General features: G+C 40.8%; 1 long non-coding RNA gene across 1 annotated transcript in view; it reads left to right on the top strand.

Moving 5' to 3' along the window:
* Nucleotides 1-832: 832 nt before the first annotated feature.
* LOC125285527 overlaps nt 833-20,685 on the top strand; it is a 31,529-nt gene continuing 11,676 nt past the window's right edge. Inside the window, exons 1-4 of the long non-coding RNA XR_007192034.1 lie at nt 833-919; nt 1,341-1,768; nt 3,087-3,160; nt 4,176-4,337. This is a non-coding gene — a long non-coding RNA (uncharacterized LOC125285527). The remainder of the gene's footprint in view (nt 920-1,340; nt 1,769-3,086; nt 3,161-4,175; nt 4,338-20,685) is intronic.

Below are 20,685 nucleotides of genomic sequence, written 5' to 3'. Positions count from 1 at the left end.
CAGTTAAACAAGCAGCACAAAATCCTCAGAGAACAATACCAGTATCTACTAGTGCAGTTGGTATAGGAAATGCATAGGACAATTAAAAAAACGTCGTACATTCGTCTACTTACCACTGACAATATCAGGCAGAAAGCAATGGAAGTGAATGGGGCTACAGCCGTGAATGTCAAAGTTTGGAACTGTTGAGCTCAGCATAAAGCGGAAGTAGCGTGAAAAAGGCGCCGCCATTGTTTCCTATGGAAGTCTATGGGAGTGTCGCAACTCTCTTTTTCTATGGCTCTGACATGAACTACGACGAAGTATCTTGCTCCGCCTTAACAATCTTTGGTTTCAGTGCCGTGTCTTCTCATTACGACGTCTCTGACCTACCTGACAGGGCAAGGAGCACCACCTTACGGAGAGAGCTAGAGGCTCCCCTCATCAAGGATCACCACATCACCATAGCCTACACATGAATTATTTATCTATTAAAATCAATTGAAACTTTTTTATCATACTATTGCCTACTTAAACATTGTTTGAACTCCATTTCCAACAACACTTTTTCACTGGATATAACTGACAATGGAAGGCTCATGAGCCAAATCCCCCTGTTCATTTTAAATGGTCCCTTCCCAGGTATTGGCGGGATTTTGCTAATAAAAGACTTAGACATCCAAATATGAAGGACATGCTGCTGCTGCAAAATGTAAGGTGCAAATTCGTGTTGGTTTCCAGGCATTTAATTTCATTCTGTGCTCGCTGACACGAAGGGAAATGTCTTAGTTATTTTCAAAATAAGCATGTACATGTAAACGGGGCTTAAGTTAAATTATCTTGTATTATTATTTGTGTAACGACCAATGAAATGAAACGCAAGACATTTTCCACGCATGACAACCGATAAACCTTCCAAACGCTGGAAGAGTGGGGACTTGTGAGTTTTTACAGTTCATGTTAACTAGAACACAGGGAAACAGTGACCATTTCAATGTTGTAATAAATGCTGTAGATTGTTTGGCGTTTATAAAACCATGGTAGCGTCAGTGTGGACCTATGTATGCTAGTCTGTTGTGTGATAGGGCCTGAAATTAGTGACAAAAGGAAATGCCAAAGTAAAGTCAAATGAAAAACATAAACTCACCTACAGCAATGCATGTATAATCTTTGGGGTTTTCTGTGCCCTGCCATTTGTGTTCTGAACAGAGCCCTTAGTATAGAAATATATTTTGTCTGTGTGTATTCATGTCAGCCATTAGCTCAAATGAAATTGTTTGATTCCTGGCTGCATATTGAAAATAGTCTGTCTTTTGTATTCACTGAGAGAGCTCAAATTTTACCACTACCCTCACGTACAGGCCAAAACCAGCTGAGTGTTTGTGGGACATCATCCCATTGCCAGTCTCATGATGTCCTCAGCTAGACCCTGAGGAATTGTGGGACGGATTGTTCCAGTTGGAGGACTGGCTCGGAGGTGCCCAGTAGCAGGTGCACACTTATCCAGATGAGTGACTGCTTAATAGGGAACACCTGTAATGCATTTTTGGTCAGCCGTCACCGAGGGAGTATGGAAGAAGCGGACTGGCAGAACAGAACAGTACTCTCTGTGGACTTTGTCTGATGACGAGCTTCATTCCTGCAAATCATTCTAGAGTTTCTACCCTGTCGTGTGGAGACCAGGTGGGCAAAACAAGATGTCTATGATAAATAAAATAAAAGAACAATCAGTCAGTTGGAAATGCCTCCAAAGATCGCTCCATCAGTGGAAAATCCATTGCATAACAAGGTAAGCACTAAGTAGTAATTTACTGAGTGAGAACAGTCAGAGTGAATACATAATACAAACTAAAGTATAGTGATGCAATACCCTAGAGTCCATGGGTGTATCCATATTGTGACTATTGTGTCATTGTCTATGATCCTTTACTCTGGAAGCCCCTAGGTACAAGGGTAACAAGTATGTTTAATTATACCCCCAATGTCTCATATCAGTCTCCCTTCAACCCTAAAGAATAAAGATAGGTTAGTGGAGATCCAGGCATGGCATAGAAGTACATCCATTACTGTGTGCTGTATTATGCTGTATGCCTTAAGCCTTGGAAGGGTGGGCTTATCACTGTACCATGTGCATATTTGGGTTGTTTTATGAAAGCTATTTGAGCAAATGCATTCAGGCGTGGCAAAATAAATTCTCAGGAATTTTTTTTTTTGAGAGAAGTGTGTATTTTGTTAATGATTTCAGGGTGTGAAACTATGTAATTTGTTTGACATCATAGTGTTCATACTGTTTTCTAGTTGTCTCTGGTTCTACAAAGCCTATCCATCTACTAATACAGCACTTTTCCATTTAATTTATAATAGAATAACAGCTTTCCAAGTTGTATTAATTAGTCCTTGTCCATGTCCAGTTATGCCTTTTCATCTTGTATGTATGGCAAACTGACACTATTATCAATGTATAGAGTAAAGTATATTGTAGCTATTTGTCATACTTGCTACAAAAAATCTTGAATCAATACAACAGTTTAGAGTGTGTCGAGCTTATTCTCTATGCAAGAGGAGCAGCTCGGAGAGAGCAAAAAGATCATGCCCAAGCAATGAGTTTTCCAGCCTGGAAAGGAGTAGGTCAGCCTAATCATTTTCATATCAGATCTGGAAAAGGAATTTGTTCCCTAAGCAAACCTGATCACATCTCTCCAAAACTCTAACCTGACTCTCGCCAGATGAATTTCGTTCCGCCTAGCTCCAAAACTCAGCCCTGAGTATTAAAAGGTTACATGTAGGGTTTAAGGTCACACATAGACATTATGTAGCCGGTAATTGTCACTTTCAAAAAGTGACACCAACAGGAGATAAAGAAAATGGTCAATGCCATTCTCTGGTTATTATTGTCACAATCACACCAATAAGCCTATTATTTTTTCCCACTAAATACTCCAAAACAACTTCCAGTCAACATCTTCAACACCAAAGCATCTTCAAGCCCATGCTTGCCAACCAAATGCACTCTAAAATAACTGCTTTAATGAAAATGTTAATCCCTTAGTTAGAGCTGCTGCTGAGTGCCTCACATTGAGCAGGTAAAATCTGATTTCTCCTGACAGACCTGGACCAGTTAATTGATTCCCCGGCCATGCAGTGGGACGGACCATGCCTAGGCACGCTTCACACCGCTCAGGTGACTGATTACAAAAGTAGATTGACCGATTGACCAACGGGAATCTCGGCAATCGAAGGCAACTGCTTTGACAATGGTCAATCACTGTGTAGTCTCCTGGGGGCCTCCATTGTCAGGATGTCCACTGATGGTCTACTTTGTGTGTCTTAGTGACGTTCAATTGAAGTTTTCAAATCAAAGTCGCTGTTAGTGTTTTTATTTTTTTGCAAGAGTGGTTCACCCAGCTTAGTTTACATCCTAATCACTATATCATTAAGATGTATATCTTCCAGAAACCACAGGGTATCACTACCAGTCAGTTGTTATGAATGTGCCCAGCATAATGAATGGTGTGGGTGGTGTTTAATTAATGTCCGGTGAAACTTTGCTAGAAGTGCTAAAATATTTTGCACATTTGACAGCCACTTTAGATAATGAACCAGAACAACTTTACTTTTTAGCACATTCAGACCTGAAATGATTATATTCCAATCCTCACCCACCTGTCAGTATAAATTTTGTTTTCGAAAAGGTGTTTTAAGTTTAGAAACTGTTTCTTTCGGTCCTTCTTTCTGTGCTAAGCCATGACAGCAATCGAGTTACCCAGGGAATGCAGCGTGAAGCTGGGGTAAAGGCATGCAGTAATCCACCCCTGCAGTGGTTCAGTTCCTGGCAGGTGTGCCACTGCCCCGCTTCACAGATGCATTGCCTGAGAAATGATGAGGCCAGAAAGGCAACAATGTCAAGACCCATTTAAGGATTTAGTAATGTATCTGTATGTGTGACAGCCTGGGCACCATGTCTGTCCTCAGTTTCTCTCTCTCTCTCTCTCTCTCTCTCTCTCTCTCTCTCTCTCTCTCTCTCTCTCTCTCTCTCTCTTTTGTTTGTTTTTAATTTGCCCTTCACAAGAACATGTTCTTCTATTTAATAGCAATTGAAGAGGATGACGCATATACTGTGTTGTGACAATGCAGGGCTATTGTTTACTAAGTGCTGTTGTTCTCTGGCAGTGTCACAGTGTCACTCTTGGTCGCAGGTCAGAGCCTGGACAGCATTTCTTCTGGTTGGGTGAGAGGCCTCTCTGCCGTTGTCATGGCAGCAACATCAACAGGAAATGGTGGACCACAGGCGGTGCTGTGCATTCTCCCCGTGCTGTTTGTTCCATGTCTGTCAGCCGTGAATAAGGCATAAATAAGAGGTGGGTGGCTCCATATTTGTAAGGAGAGAAGTTGTAGCCTGCAGTCATCCTTAATTGACCCAAGAGTGAAGTGCACTGATGAGAGTTTGAATGGCCTGGGAATTGATGATGAAATTCAGAAGAAATGATTAAAAGAGAACCATATTTCCTAATAAGCATTGGACCTTTGGGGATGTCAAATATTTATTTCTCTTTGGTGTTTTTTCTGGGGATGTATTTCATTTTATCCTAGACACATGTCAACACATGAACACTATGGACATGATAATGAATACAACAAGGGGAAAAAAGTATTGCCTGTTGGTACTCTATACAGAGCTGGTGGGTAGTGCTGGCAGAGTTGTTGATGAGGAGTTTGGGTTCTCATACCTCATATCTGGGCTTTAATGCCAATTAGAATCACAAATCTAAGAGAGGCTAAAACCCTGTCTATGGCCCCGGATACCTAGACTTAGGGTGTTTTCACATAATAGTATTTTTTAAAAGAACCAAACTCAGTCCACTAAGGGCGTTTTTACACCTACAGTAAATGTCAAGGGAACCAACATTCGTGTTTAGTTACATTCGTGTCACCCCCAGGATTTGTTTTTAATTCTAGTTGCTAATCACACCATTTAACATGATTTCAGAGGGTCAGAATTCAGGAATAGGCTACTAAACTAAGACTAAGACTAAGTCTTAAGACTAAGACCGGCCCATCTTCTGTCTGACTCGCATCATGTTACCCCCATGCATTAAACCCTGATTAAACCACATGTCACTGCTTGAACATAGTTCACATTGACAATGGAGAAAACGCTAAGCCTACTTGGTTTCTGACAGAAATTAAGTTTTGTGCCAACGTGTTGTAGAAACATAACCATAGCCTTTATTTGGTGCCAATCTCCTTGACTTTCTTAGGTTATAGTCCGCGATTCACATTAACTAGGCTATCACATACAAAATGTTTTTGCCCAAGTTGTGTGCTGTCCCCACATTTGCAAAATTGCTTTAATCCCATTTACCTTCATTGCTACCAGTCATTGCTTTTTACCTGCATTGAATCGCGATTGAGTGTGCATCTAATGTAACTGCGGAGTCTCCAAGTCAACTCTCCAAGTTTAAAGGGATACCAGGCAACGTTTTCGTGTTAATTAATCATCTTCGTAAGTCGGTATGGTTAAATGACTCATTACAGGGCGAATGAAGACTCTCTCGCCCGCCCCTGCTGCCTGTAGGAAGAATATCCACTTGCAAGTTCGGTGTATCTTACTCGCCGACCTTCAGTCTAATAAAGTCTCAGATATCGCGAGAAGCAGGATCAGTTTACATCCTGCATCCCCAGCACAGAGGCAGGATCCCAAGCAGCTTTCAGCCATAAGGCTACTTTGAGAACATTTCCTAATTCACCCGACACTAATATTCAAAATGTTGAAAACTATTTCGGCATAGCCTATAAACAGTTTAATTAAATGTAATGTTAGTTGTAAACAAACGGGCTACTTGGTGAGGCTTGACCTCACAGATGCACTCGTGCCTTAGATCAGTGGTTTTCAAAGTGGGGGCCGCGAGGAGGTGCCAGGGGGGCCTCAGCAAGTTGGAAGGAAAAATAAAAGCAAAAAATAAATACATTTGGAAAATTTAAAATATACCTATTACTATGTTATAGGGCCATTATAATAATGTGAGGCATATCTGAACATTATATTTCCCATGATAATGACTGGGAATAATAGTAGAGTGATAGCTCTCATATAGCAGAAAGCCCCAGATACAATTTTTACACACTGTATGCTCCATCGCGAAGTGCTTGTGGCTAAAATAATTATTAGGATTATCTTAATGTATTTTTACATTTGCCGTAGTATTGTCGATGGGTTTAATAACACATCAAGGGGGTCCTTGGCCAGAACCTAGTGGTATTTGGGGGGCCTTGTCGTGAAAAATTTTGGGAACCCCTGCCTTAGATGGCAAGAAAATATATATATATATATATAACGATATAGGCCTATTAACTGACCGCCCGATTCACGTTGGCTGGTGTTAGGGGCGGCCATCAGACATTTGTGCCCAGTTAATCCGGCCCTGCCCCCAACAAATCACACCTTCCCACCTCTGTAACAGCTTAAAAGAAGTCGAGAGGACTCCAACCTCGCAGACCTATTCACAAACCGGTTTTGTGGCATTTCGCCAGGTTTTGAAATCCTATGCGGCTACAGGAGCTTCCAATCGAACGAAGCAATTTTGCAGACAAAGCAATTTTGCATTGTAGGCATAACTAACATGCAATAACGCCACCAACAACAACCAAAACTAGGCTACTCATTGTCAACATGTAAATTAAATGTAACATTATTGTGAATCAAATTAAAATGTTCTCTTTTGCAAACGTAGGCATAGTAACAGATTAATTTAATGTTACAAAGATACTACATCAATCCGTATGTTTCATTAGGCTACTAGGCTATTTGTTTTGCCTTACTCTTGATTAATTTAGGCTAGGCCTTTTATTCAGTTATTCATCATCTTCCGCCCTTGTGTAGCGACGATTCTCAGACCTGTCACCTGCCACTCATCATCGTGAAGGGAGGTGTTTGGAATCATTCCCGCGTTACAGTACAATCATCAGCCAATCAAGGTGGTCACTTCAGTCAAGCTCGTGCATGAGTAATAACGTTCCGCTCCAGAATCTTTGCTCTTAGTTTAGGAGTTGTCATTTTTCCTTACTAAGAGTAGGTCTGAAAAGCTTTGTGAATAACTTAAGAGTTTTAGAATAAAATATTTTATTGCTATTTAGGAGTAGCCTACTCCTAGTGGTAAGATAAAAGGCTTTGTGAATATGGCCCCTGGTGTCTAACCCAATGCATAGCCCATTTACACAAAATAATGGTCGAATAGTAGGCTACTGATGATCATTGTTATTTAAGAACATGCAGTGCGCGTAGGGCACCAAAAACATCTTGCTCGTAAAAAATCATCATACCGCACATTGTGGCAGGTTATTTAACCTACTTACAGTACTGTAGGCTGCGCAAACCACAGACCTTTATTTTGGGCAAGCCTGCATTCGAGGCAGGCCTTCTGTTGAAGTATTTTATATAAAGCGTGCGCTAACAGTAATTCTCCTGCCCCCGATACCACAGCTGTGGATAGTGTGGAATGTTCAAGTAATAACACAATCCAATGTGTGTCTCAACTGTCCCCTGCTGACCACCTCACACATTTCTCTAGATTTTGCAACAACCTTACATGACACAATGCCATAAAATGCCAGTTTTTAGGACACAGAATGGGCAGTTCCGAAATTACTCATTTTGAAACATTTGTATGGTTATATTGCTTGACTTAAATCGCAGAGTATGGGCCTAGCGAGAATATATAAACAAGCTGAGAATTTAGCGGTGTCAAGTCTGCCTGTCACAGACGTGGGGAACTATTTGAAGCTTGGGATAATGTGGTACAGTTACTACAGTAACAGTATTTTATTTTACTTCTTATGGAATATATATTTTTTTTCACTTTTATAAAGGCTTTGTTTGAATGCTGTTGGATCAAATGGTAGTTGATTATAAAGGCAACTTTCTGTTGCAATATTCTGTGTGTTCTGGACTGCAGGTAACTTGTTAAGCCAGTGGTTCTCAAACTTTTTTTTCATTCCCCACTTTGATCAAGGGGGCATTGACTGACGATAGTGGAGATAACGTGTTATCTCGAGGCCTTTGCAAGTCAGCATCTCCGACGGTAGTCTACCCTATTAAAAATAAGTTTTCGATGTCCCAAACGGAGAGCCAAACTTTATTGTTTTAACGTAGGCATGGGAACATGATGAAGTATCCAACTGTCGTGTGTTAACCCATTCACGCTGGATGCTGCATGACGCAACATTCTATCTCCCGCCTGATTCTGCATAGCGTAACATTGAATCTCCCGCTGGATGCTGCATGCTTTTTATTTCATTTTTCTAGGTGCTACAGAGGCTTAGATATTACATTTTGGTAGACTTTGACAATTTTTAGTATGTTTTCAGAAAACCCTCAGGAAATAAGGTTATTTAGTCTAGAATGCCATAGAATTCTATAGGCGTTTTTTAGCAGGCATTTTAGGTAATGTGATTACGAGCCAGTGATTTTCAAACATTATAGGTGACTCAGAAATCTAACGAAATGCAACAGGCTCATATCGTCCTCGCATTCGCAAAATGAGGACATACAGACTGCTCAGATAACAGGTATACCTCCAGTTTTGCACGGTTTTAGTCAAGTTATAGGCCGGTTTTAGTCAAGTTATAGGCCTGTTTACCTTTAAAGGTTCTGCATTCTGCATTTTGCAATTGAGCAGTGCTTTCCCTTTTGAATTGGAAATGCTCTGTGTGTGTGTGTGTGTGTGTGTTTGTTTCTATGAATTGTTAATCCGGCCCTGCCCCCAACAACTCACCTTTCCACCTCTGGCCTATTGTCCAGGAGGAGGATGGGCCTGAGGCCTGGACAAAGTCATCAACAGAGTCATAGCACTGAAGGGAGAGTCAACTGGCATGTGATCTTCCCACGGGCCAATGGATGTACAAGTTTTCTTCTGTGCCTACGATATTTAATCCAGTGTTTTGTCAAATTGCTATTCGTTTTAACGAATTTTTATGATAGTATGAAGTACTTTTTGTATAGGCTACTATCTTAATTGGTTTATACTCAATACTTGACCAAAGGCTATTGCATCTTTTTTCGATTGCAAGTGAGAATGTGGCAGGTGATCTACTGTAGCCTATAGGCTTTATAAAATAAAATAAACAGGGGTGCGTTTCCCGTACAACTACGGAGGTTAGCTTTTTACTAACATGGTACGATGCATCGTTCAACTAACCAACATGTAAGTTACGACTGTTTCCCCAAACTGTCGTACTTACATAGTACTTGTAAGTTTGGACTAGTGTTGCATGGTGTATCGATACTAAAAAGGTATCACGATGCCTTCACGCAAAAAACGATACGATTTTCGGACGTTTTTAGAATCGATACTTTATTAAAATAATAACGTTCTGTGTTTGTGTGAACTGCTGCTCTCACTGCTCCTTGCACGCATCTAGGCAAGTGGGCGTGTCAAGCAGGCAGCTCTGAGTGAGTGAGTGCGCAGCCAACGTCAACATAGTTCTTTGCCGACAGTCCTCGGCCTTGTGGATAAAACAAAAGGTGAAGTAAAATCTGCAACTATTTCGGATACATCGCGAATAGTGAAGGCAAGCCATCAGGTACACAGAGGCCCGTTTGTAAAATATGTTTCAAAGTCATTTAAAAGCAGTAGGCTACGCATGGAACTTGGCTAAACACCTCGCAGACATATCCCAACATTTTTAAAGAGTTCAAGTTACAGGTTAACAAATATGCTATAGAAAACACGACTACATGGTTAGTGCCAAGTTCTTCTCTTCTGTTTTAGTCTAGCCTAAGTGAAACGAGTATATGGTTCTCTGAGATAAAGTTTAACCTTCCTTCATCAATGCATTTTTTGAGACATAACGAGCTGTAATCATTTTAGACATAACGAGCTGTAATCATAGGGTGCTAACGTGATGAAAGCGCAATGTTCACGCCAGAATAACATTACCATAACTTGTAAACAATGTATTTCATGTTCGGTCAGTACTACTGGTAATATTTGTCATATTGTCATGGCATGTAGACTGCAATTTGTTTAATAATTATTGGCCAGATGTAAGATGGGATACCCAAAATGCGCTAATTAAAGCCCACGGCATATAATACCACCAAAGCGTGTTGAGTCCTAATAATAATAGCGGCTTATTGTTACGTGGTAGCAAATCATGTTATCAAAGAAATAGACGTAATGTAGGAATGCACACAGATATATTGCAACAGGTAGGCTAATGGTGTAGGCCTACAGTATCTGACAGACCTGAGTGGTTGGAGTGTACTTGTACACTGGGCGCAAAGAAGATTCTCACATTTTTACCTTTGCAACTGTCAAAGAAATCCCATGAACACGGGAAGGCCTAGGGTAGCCTATACTGTACATAAGATGGCCTAAAGATTAGGCCCCTCTGCATAGCATTCAGTGATTTGCATGCAGTAATTTCAACACTGACCTTAATCTAGCCTAGTTTGGCTATTTAAAGCTACTTTATTGCCAAAGCAACACAATGTAAATTAACTATAACAAACAATAAAGGACTTAATCACACAAAGTAGGCCTACTATTTTACTGACTAAAAAATGATAATTATGTAGGAAGTTTAGAACCCAGAGTTGACCTGCACACTACAAAAGTGCACCGAATTCAACACAAATGATTCAATACACTTTGAGGAGGTATGAGTCCTTTCTTTTCCAGATATCTTAGGATTTTGCCGTAGTATCGTTTCAGTATCGAGCATCGTGATATTTATGGCAGGTATCGTATCGAAGTCATAATTTTGGTATCGTGACAACACTAGTGATAGTTTGCAAACTTCAGTAGTCTGAACTAAGGTGGTTAATGACGTTTAGTAGCATGTGACGGGCACACCTGCACATACAGTAACAGAGACTTAATGATGGACTACCTTAGTTTAATCCGTGAAATCTGTTTTTCTCCGGGTCATCAAGTTAGTTCATTGGTTCATATAGACTGACCTTGTAAATTAACCACTGCTTTGAATTAACGTTTAACACGTGTCATTTAAATGTGCTGGTGAAACAGTTGTGTACTCTATTGTTATTTATCCCCTATTCACCCACACCGTCAATTCTGTGGCGCGATGCGTTAAGGCCTGCTGATGACAGCCGCCGTTACGCAGCAGTTATCAGTCCCCTGTCCAAGAGTTCGAATCTGGGTTAAGCGTAGTTAGCTTTTGGGAAACGCACCCCTGATGTGTGATCAGTGGAATGTGGGGAGGGAAGTGGCAGTGTTTTTTTGCATGTCTGCAGAAGTCAGCTGATTAAGTTTTGATTTCTGGAGCTCACAAGCCAACGGAGAGTTGCTAGACTAGCCCTGGCAGCAAATGTAATTTGCTGCCTCTAGGGGCGCGTCTAGATTTCTAGGCTAGAAGTTAGCCAAAAATGAATGCAATTCTGCGGCATAAAGCAGATGTATTTGTTTATTGTACAGAAAAATAAAAATGACATGTCAAGCAGTCAATTGACTACATTGCAGTCAAGAAGTAGGGCAAATTAAATTACGAAACCAAAATGTGGGTCATAGTTGTCTAAGCCTGTTAAAAACGTCGCCAGATAGTATTAAATCGTCAACAACATTGTTTTCTGCAGAAGCCTACCCAAGGCTACAGATTAATTCTGAACAGTTATTTCTGTACTGGCTCAATTATCACACAAGACACTGTTTTGATTTGCGTAGTTGCGTTACCCCCAACACTGACAATAATGTAGACAGCATATTAAGATATATATATATATTTTTTTTAGAGCGGCACCGGTAGGCTATCAAAAGCAGATTTCGATTTTCGTTACCACTGTGTAGTCAAGCCTTAAGCCATACCCAAGTAGCCTAAATCGAGGTAATGTTTAATTATGCATGATTTATTTTGTTATTGAATTCGTAGGCTGGGATTCCTCTCAGCAACAATTACGTTTAATGGCAGCCTCCTGCTTTTTCAGAAGGGGCGGTAGGCAGGCTGACAGCAATGTACAGTGGCAGAGCGACGCACAGTGGCTGAAAGTGGTACTAAAGCTTCACGCAGCTTTACGCCGCGTAATGCGCGACTGAAGTGGCCATTTGAAAGCAACGCCCACTGTACAGTCTATGGGGCAAACATATGAGCTAACGGGCTGTTTTTCAGAGGTACTTGTCATTTTGGCTAAAAAGTGTAATTGGCTGGCGTGTTGACTGACAGTTCAAGAGGATATTACATATATTATAATATATTTTTAGAATGAATTCAGATCAGAAGGTATAGTGTGAACAGGGTGTTACTGTAGTGTGAACAGGTTATAGGGCTGATCCAGCAATTAAGCCCCCGGCTGGACTGTCTGAAAAACACACAGAACAACAGCAGTAAGAGCTAGGAACAGCTAGGGACGTAACAAGGCACCCATGGCCCTAGCATGTCACGGTGAGCAAAAAAGAGTTACTCAAGGCCAGAACTTGTTTACATCCACTTTAGGTGCTGTTAGAGGAAAGGAGAAGGGACAAAGCCTCTTAGGTGAATTGAGAGGTCACCATGTAAGTACTCCTTTCTTCCTCTTAAAAGCTAGCACTCTAGCCAAAGTTCTTTTCTTTTGGAGAACAAAACACAAAATCTGTCTCAAGGGACCAGTCAAGATTGAGTGGCTCCTGAATTCCCTTCTTGTTTTGATTGAGTAAAAGCACACTGTCAGCATAGGGAGGGATGCCCCCCACACCCTGACAGATGGCTAAATATACCCTTAATTTCAGAAGAGGCATGTGCATCATTTTGGGGCAATTATCTCAGCTTCTGTTCCTTCATCGATGCATGCAGCATGAGCTGTGGTTTCAGCTGGGCAGACGGTCACAGGCATCTGTGTATGGCGCACAAAGACTGCATGGTTAGATGAAGCCTTTGAGACCAGATCTTAGTTCAAACTCTTTACTCGACTGATTGAATCAACTCCACACTGTTGTCTGATTATTTAAGGCCTGATCAATTCCAAAACAAAAGTATTTTGGACTGTGCAGCATGTGAAAGGAAAACATCATTAATTTATTAGTCATCCAATTAACTGAAATGAAGTGACTGCTGGGGAAAGTTTATACATGTGCTTCTTAGATCAGGAGATTTGTATGAATAACAGAATAACATTAAGAGAATATAACCTGGAAAGTTGCTTATTGAAAATCGCACAGTGATTCAGCCCAGCCATCTGTACCCCCCCCCCCCCCCAAAAAAAAAAAAAAAAAAGTCACACTAAATATCAGAAGGTTACAAGGCTACAATATGAAAAAACTGACATTTCATTAACCTCTATTTACACACAATACAATGGCTTTTTTACAATGGCTTAGAATCATAGCCTATAGCGTAATTTGAACCTATAGCATAATAACAATAATAACAACAACACGGGTCGGGGGTGTCACTCCCGGGATTTTTGTTATTACCGCAAGTGCATGCAAAATGTTTTTGGCCAAGTTTTGTGCCGTCCCCACATTTGCAAAATTGCTTTAATCCCATTTACCTTTACTACCAGTCGTTGCTTTTTTCCTGCGTCGAATCGCGATTGAGTGCGCATCTAATGCAACAGCGGTGTCAATGCGGCGACATCCACTCACCATGTTTCATTTTTGCTGTTGTTGCGAGATGGCTAATAGGCTACGATATGGGAAATACTTTCAATACGATCAGCTCCAGAAATGAATGGGTTTTCCTTAGCCTGTGCTATACACCTTTCCACCAAGTTGTGCGAAAATTTTAGTTTTTGCGATGTTGACAAACATGCGTAGCACATGGACGCTCTTGAACGCACATGCCACTTAGTCTATAAAAACAATTTATTTATGGAATAAAAGTAGACGGATACCTCGGATTAGCATTGCTGTTTATTGTTAAACTGCAATTTTCTGCACCCAGCGGAGGGCGTTTAGCCTACTATGCGTCCGGACAATATTGTGCGTCAGTGGCTCAGCTAAAAGAAGAGGAAACAGTGAGAAGAAAGTTAATGTTTTAAATAGGCTACATCAATACATTTATATAATATGTTAAGTGAAACTGGACGAGCCATAATAACCTCTGACTAGTTTTACTAATTTTTAATTGCAATATGAGCGGCATCCAGCGGGGCAGGATTATTTAAAAAGCAACTGCAACTACATTGTGCATCTACCCTGATTCTGATACCGTGGCGGTATTAATTTTGCCGTGGCGGGCCACCATGCTAAAACCATGCTTTGAACATATAGCATAGTATCACAGAGAGATAAACTCGTTAGTGTTAGGGATGTATATGGATAGTCGAATAACTGGTTTACCGTTCCAGGTATTCTTCAAAAATATTAACGTCATCCGTATGCACTGTAATAATATCCCTATTCTTCTAAGCCATTAACTAGGCTGAAAACCTTATTACTACTCCTCTATGCTGCTATGGAGAGGATCTCTGCAGACACACTTTTTTAAAGGATTTTTACCTTTAAGTGTAAAAAAGGGGCCAAGGGATCATGGGGGATGCTATGCTATTTAATTGTAAATGTATATTCTGGTCTTACTCAACTCCACCGATAAGTGTCTTTTTGATCCACTCGTTATCCCAAAGTGGACCCTCTATTGTTCTTAGAATAGAGTTCTCCTAGTAGTTGTAGTTGTCTAGTACAGAAGTAAATGTTTTATCCTTTTCTTGTTTTGCCTTTTGCCATGACTTTCTCCTTCGGAAAGGGACTTTACTTACAAATACAAAGGGCTCTTGGTATCAGACAGAGAGAAGTCACTCTGGCAGTCAGTGAAAGTATTCTGTGGAGACGGAGATAATTAAATGCTGAAAAATCATTATGAGCTGGACTCCGAGAAACTGGACTGTCTTATTAGTACCACAGCAATAATCGTCGGCATTTTCTCTCAGAAACAAAAGAATCCAAATGCAAGAGTGGAAAGTTGAAAAGTACAATTGCACTCGGAATACAGATGTCATTTTATTTCCCATTAGTTTATCATAAAAGCCACAAATTGCAGCTCACGATTTCATATTGTGCTATTTTATCACAGTAAATGTTATTTGTTTCTATATTGGCCAACAATACATTTCACCATCCAATTTTGGGTAGACTTGGGCACAAGATTGTATAATAATACAATAATGTAAAAAAAAAAAAGAAATGTTTGAATATTTTCTTTAAATGTGACATGCAGATTGCACTCCCATCAATAGACAATGAGAGAAAGAACAGAGGCAACTTCTGGCAAGGCCAAGTGAAAAGACCTTTATCTTGCCATACAGTACATGTGCATTGTTCAATATGCTTAATACAGATCTTGCAGTCTAAATTGCATAGTCATTTGGAAATGGTAAATGAGGTAATTAGCAAGAACTTTCAGCCTCAGAATTTCCTCATTGTTTTTCACGTCTAACACATAAGCAATGTCCCTTTCGGCCATTTGATGTGTTACCTGAAGGCTTGCCAATTTGGCGAGAGCAGCATCTGCCAGAAACGCACACAGACACACACAGAATGAGCTACAGCTGAATGTGTCAGTTATTCATACAAAACAACACACACACACACACACATATACTGTACACTCTTATACACTCAAAGGCTGTTAGAATCTAGACCCTGTGGCAATTGTCCAGCATGCTCCTCCAACCCTTGCTGGGCTCTCTCTCTCTCTGTCTCTCTCTCTCCACTCTGACAATGATGCAGAGCCAAAATGACGCTTTTATTTCTCATGCACATGAGCACAAATGAGGATCAAGAATTCAATTGCATCTCTCATGCTTGTTGTTCACATCAACAGCACTCATGCATGCTGTGTTTATGGTCAGTAGTTCACTGGGCCATAGGTGTGAATGTTAATGCTGCAGATAAACACTTGCAGATTATTATGCTAACCTATGTGCCATTGGGCTGGGTAGGGTTCAGTGGCTTAACTGATTTTCAGTCAGGGTGACCACACCTTATTATGTCGTGACCACACACTCCAAACAACATGGACTGTGGACACACACACACACACACAGAGAGGTACAAAGACACATAGAGACACATAAATGTCTCCTCCTAAGGAAATATTCTTGTATGTCACTTCTCTGTCCTCTCACCACACTGTCGGCCAGACAGTTTGGCTGCTGGGCTGCTGTGATGAACTGATTAACCAAATGTGCTAACAGCTCCCACTTGGGTAAATGGCAGAAGTGAAAACGCTGCACTGCACTTTGCCACCCCGTGAACCCCGACTCAGGCACTGCCAGGGAAATGGTAAGAACAAGGTCGCCAATGCAAGTCATCAGTGTTTTGCCATGCTCTCTCATGTCTGTGTTAATGTTCTTTATTTTCATCGCCTGCGGTAATAAGACTCATGAAAGTGTCTGGCAGCGGTTTCCATTATGATTAGAACCAGACACCAACCACACACTGCTGTGGAATCAGAGCATTTTTCAAGGAGGTAAGATTCAGAGCGTATGGTGTAGAGGTGAGTTTGGCAAGGTATTTGAGCCTGTGCTATCTGTAGGAGTTTGGATGATATGTGATGGGCTGTAAAAGTGTTGCTGTAGTGAGTTGCATAGAGAAAGCAGTAAACAGAGTTGAAATATTACTTGGATGCTCTAGCTGGAATTTGATTAAATTATCTTACTGAACCGTTGTTTAAACTGTAATGGTAAACAACATACAAATACTACGTATGTGTATGTTTCTAATATCCACCTTTGGTGAACTCTTTTCATCAATGACTACTGACAGAGTACAATTGTCAATGCTAACGTTATGTAAGGGATAACTGCCACTGCGGTGGCCCGATATATTAATGGGTGTTAATGGGTGAGGCGAAAGCAAAGAGACACAAAGCAGTTATCCTACCTATCCCCTGGTGTCCTCATGTATGTTGGCAAGAGTTTTGCATTTATAGCACACAAAGGATAGATGTGGTCAAGTTTAAAAAGAAGCCAAACATGTTCAGTTTTATGTACAAACTCTCTTTGGTTACTGACAGTGATATCGGTGGGTAGTTAGCTTGGTTACGGTTGAAGCCATTGTTGAGAGGCTTGCTTTTTAGTTCAACCACTGTTTATATGCTTGTTAACGTTACCATTCAAAAGGGAATAAATAGGGATAAATAGGCCTAAAGGATTCCAATTTCACCTTTTGCTTTCTTCCTGTAGAGGACCTTGAAACACTATGTAGTTGAAAGCGATGAATCAAGGTAAATCATGATTTGATTGCTATAAATTTGAAATTGTACACACTACTAGTTGTACTTGTCAAATTGCTCTCTTCGTGTTACTTAGAGAGCTGACTGCTTTGACACGGACAGCAATTACATCATGTCATACCAAATAATTGAGATGTAAAGCCAGTAAGCTTAGACAGTGAGGTAGACATCCCTATTTATTTCATGGCTCTTCATAATGCTGCAGAATGCTCCATTCACTTGAATGAGCCTTTCCAATGCTCTGTGGTCTGATATTTCTCCATAACAGACCCTTGCTAAGTATAACAGACCGCTGTCAAGGAAAATGGGTTTTGTGCTTCTAATTCAGGTCTCTTACAGTATCACTCCGCAAGTACCGTAGTCCAGTCACTTCTTGCAATGGAACTTCTTTCAAAAGTGAAAGCAGACGGTTGATCAGCTGTGTTCTAAAGAATGTTTGATTCAAGTTCAGTGTTTGTTGCAAACTATTTGTTTCTCAGCAAAAGCCACAATGAAACGGTAAGAAATAAATGCAGTCATATTTTTTCCTTTGTCAAGTAGCTGTGTAATAAGCGGGATAATGTATAGAGCGCCGGTCATTATTGACGCGACGGGGTCCTGTTCGCCCTGTTGGGACTTACAGTATTTTCCGAGAATGACCGGTGTTCTGTTCTATACATGTGGAAGTGTGGAACTGTTGCATGTCATTCACCCCCTGCTAAAACTTTGAGGCCCATGTATGCATATGCCTTAGCCCTGATACCATGGTAACAAGACTCGAGGTCGACGGTTAGTTATCCTGTTATCCTTAGCCTACACCAAAGCGAACAGATATCTCCTATGCCTCTTGAGAGATTTTCCGAGCTTCATAAATACCAGCGAACCCCCATGTCCACATAATAGCACTTGCTCAACCCCAGTAGGTCAACAGCGTGGAAGGCAATTGCAGGAAATCTAGCTGTTATGTCATTTTCAAGTATCTGCCCACCCAGGCCAAACATAGAACATTGGACTGAGCAACCCCTACGACAATAATCTTGATGGACATAATCACATAGCTGTGTTTGCCTGGAGTCAAACATGAAATCACAGGAGCACGCTGGAGACGCTGTAAACAAATGCGATGTGGAGTGAGACTGTTTGGACACAGTCTTTGCCCCTGTCCACATGCCGCATATGGAGGGCCAGCCGCAGAGGTGGGCAAACACTCGGAGAGCCCATGGATCACCGTGTTTGCCTCCCTGGCACCATATCAGCACACTAGGCATGCTCAGAAATGACACCATTATCAGCAGCAGCATTAAAACTAAATGATGTTTTGAACACTGCTGCAGGATTTGATACACTTTTTTTAAAAAGTGATTTTATTCATCTTATCAAAGACACATGCAACTGCACATGCAAATTGTGCTGTCTGGGATTCTGTCCAGGCTCATACGCTCTCCATTGCCATCAGGGGATTCTTAACCTTGCTACATGCATCTTCAACTATTGTAATACAGGCTTGTCTAGGGTAATGTTCAAAACAAAACATCGATGGAGAGGAGGATTAGTGAGGCAGATTAACAAAGACTCACCGAACCTGCACATTCCAGTCCACCTGCTGCAAGAGGCTCACAGTCAAATGTACAGAGTTGAACAGGTTTTCTCTTTCTCATTAGGTCAAATAAATGTAGAGCAATTAAAACCACTATAAATAGTAAATATAGAAATATTATATATAGAAATTCCAAACTTTTTTTTGTAAATGGATTTTTCTAAAAGCCACCATGCAGATCAAACCCTGACTGACACTACTGACAGGTTGCCACAATCTCCTCTAGCCAGCTAACCATGATTATAATCCAGTGGTTGGCCAGCCCCTCTCTAGCTGTTCCCAGGCTTTGACTGTAAATGGAAATTAATAAAATATTTGCTTCCATTGTTGAGATGTAAGCCATCCTTACGTTATAAACTTGTGCAAATGTGTAGCCTTTACCCCTAGTAAACTGTAAAAAAAACCCACATAGAAATGTTTCAACTATTTGTAACTAAATTGTATCATATGTCACATCATGGCACACCTTTACCAAACTCACCTTGAGTGGTCTCTCCCTGAGACGGGTCAATTCGAAAGTGCTTTTACCACCACTGCGACTGGATTATAATACAGGAATATTTGATGTGCAGCACGAGGGCAAGCAAAATGTTAGACATAATGTAAGATCTCCGTGCAGGCCAAATGCCATGTCATGCAGCATAACAACAGCAAAAGTTGTCCTGTGATTTGGAACCACTGCAAAATTCAAGAGTCTTCCTTTGCTACAGCTTTCTGCTGACTTCATGACACTCGGGCTGGTAGTTTTGTGTAATCCTCAGGGTTAACACTGCAGTTGAACACTGAGCAGAAATGTCAAGGTCATTACATGCTTACAGTACTGTACATAGCCAGCAGCAAGGTAAACTGCATATAACGCTTTTGTCATGAGTGTTATTACTATGGTTGTAATGTGGAGGAACAGTTTGTAAGATTCTTTATTTCTGGTTAAAAAAATGGCCCTTTGGGGGTGCTGTGGCAGAATTGTCCCAGTCTTACCCCATCTCTCTCCCACACGACCATTTATATACATCATGGCACTTTAGCACATGTGCATCATTCATGACTGAAGCATGTTTGCGAGATATTTGCTAGGCGGCCTCAAATCTGTGCCCCTGCCCACCTCTGTGCTCCCTGTAGAGCAGGGGTCTCAAGCTCAAATTACCTATGGGCCACTTGCCACGTGGTCGTCTTATTGGGTACCCAGTGCAATAGGGCATGAGAAAGAAAACTGGTATTATCTCAAAACGGTCATTAAAACCCCTAATAAATGCAGCTTGTTGCACATTGTAATTGAACATTAGCATAGGTCTGTGCTTTTATTAAAATAATGAATATTAGCAGCTCTTGCTTTAGGGTATTTGGAAGGATTAGGACTGTATCTCTGACTAAATGTGGTTGTAAAGACTCCGGTGCGTCAGTCAAAACACAAATGATGAGGAGACAGGATTTTGGAGTTACGTTTCTTTTATCTCCGAATGCAATGTAGTGTGTAATACACAGAAAGTATCCAAAACGCATATTACAATCAGGGTATTATCAAATACAAAGGCAATGCATCATAAATTGGAGGCACATTGTACACCAGAACATAAAATTGACATGGCAGACAGCCAACGACTTTACTAAGAGCACCCTCTACTGGTCGCTCAAACACAACCATGAAACAGTGCAATGGCTGCTATATGCAAGGGCAAGTGCTATCACATGTCTACAAAAAATGTCACAATAGCACTTTAGAACAAATAATTATGTCATGCACTTCAAAAAAAGGAAATTTCTCGTGTTTCTTTGTCCTGTTTTCACTGTCTGAACCAGGGTTTCCGCAGCACTTTCATTCCAAAACCGTGACCAAAAACGTTGCTTTGTCCTGTTTTTCTCCCTTTCATTCCATGATAACGGCAATCTCCCTTCTCATTAAAAAATAAGAAGAAACATGTCATGAATCGAAAAATAATCAGATTTTATAATCTTTACATATGTGATAT

Source organism: Alosa alosa, chromosome 20, assembly GCF_017589495.1.
Source record: "Alosa alosa isolate M-15738 ecotype Scorff River chromosome 20, AALO_Geno_1.1, whole genome shotgun sequence".
In the NCBI taxonomy this organism is placed as follows: Eukaryota; Metazoa; Chordata; class Actinopteri; order Clupeiformes; family Clupeidae; genus Alosa; species Alosa alosa.
This window is presented reverse-complemented; position numbering and strand designations above follow the sequence as displayed.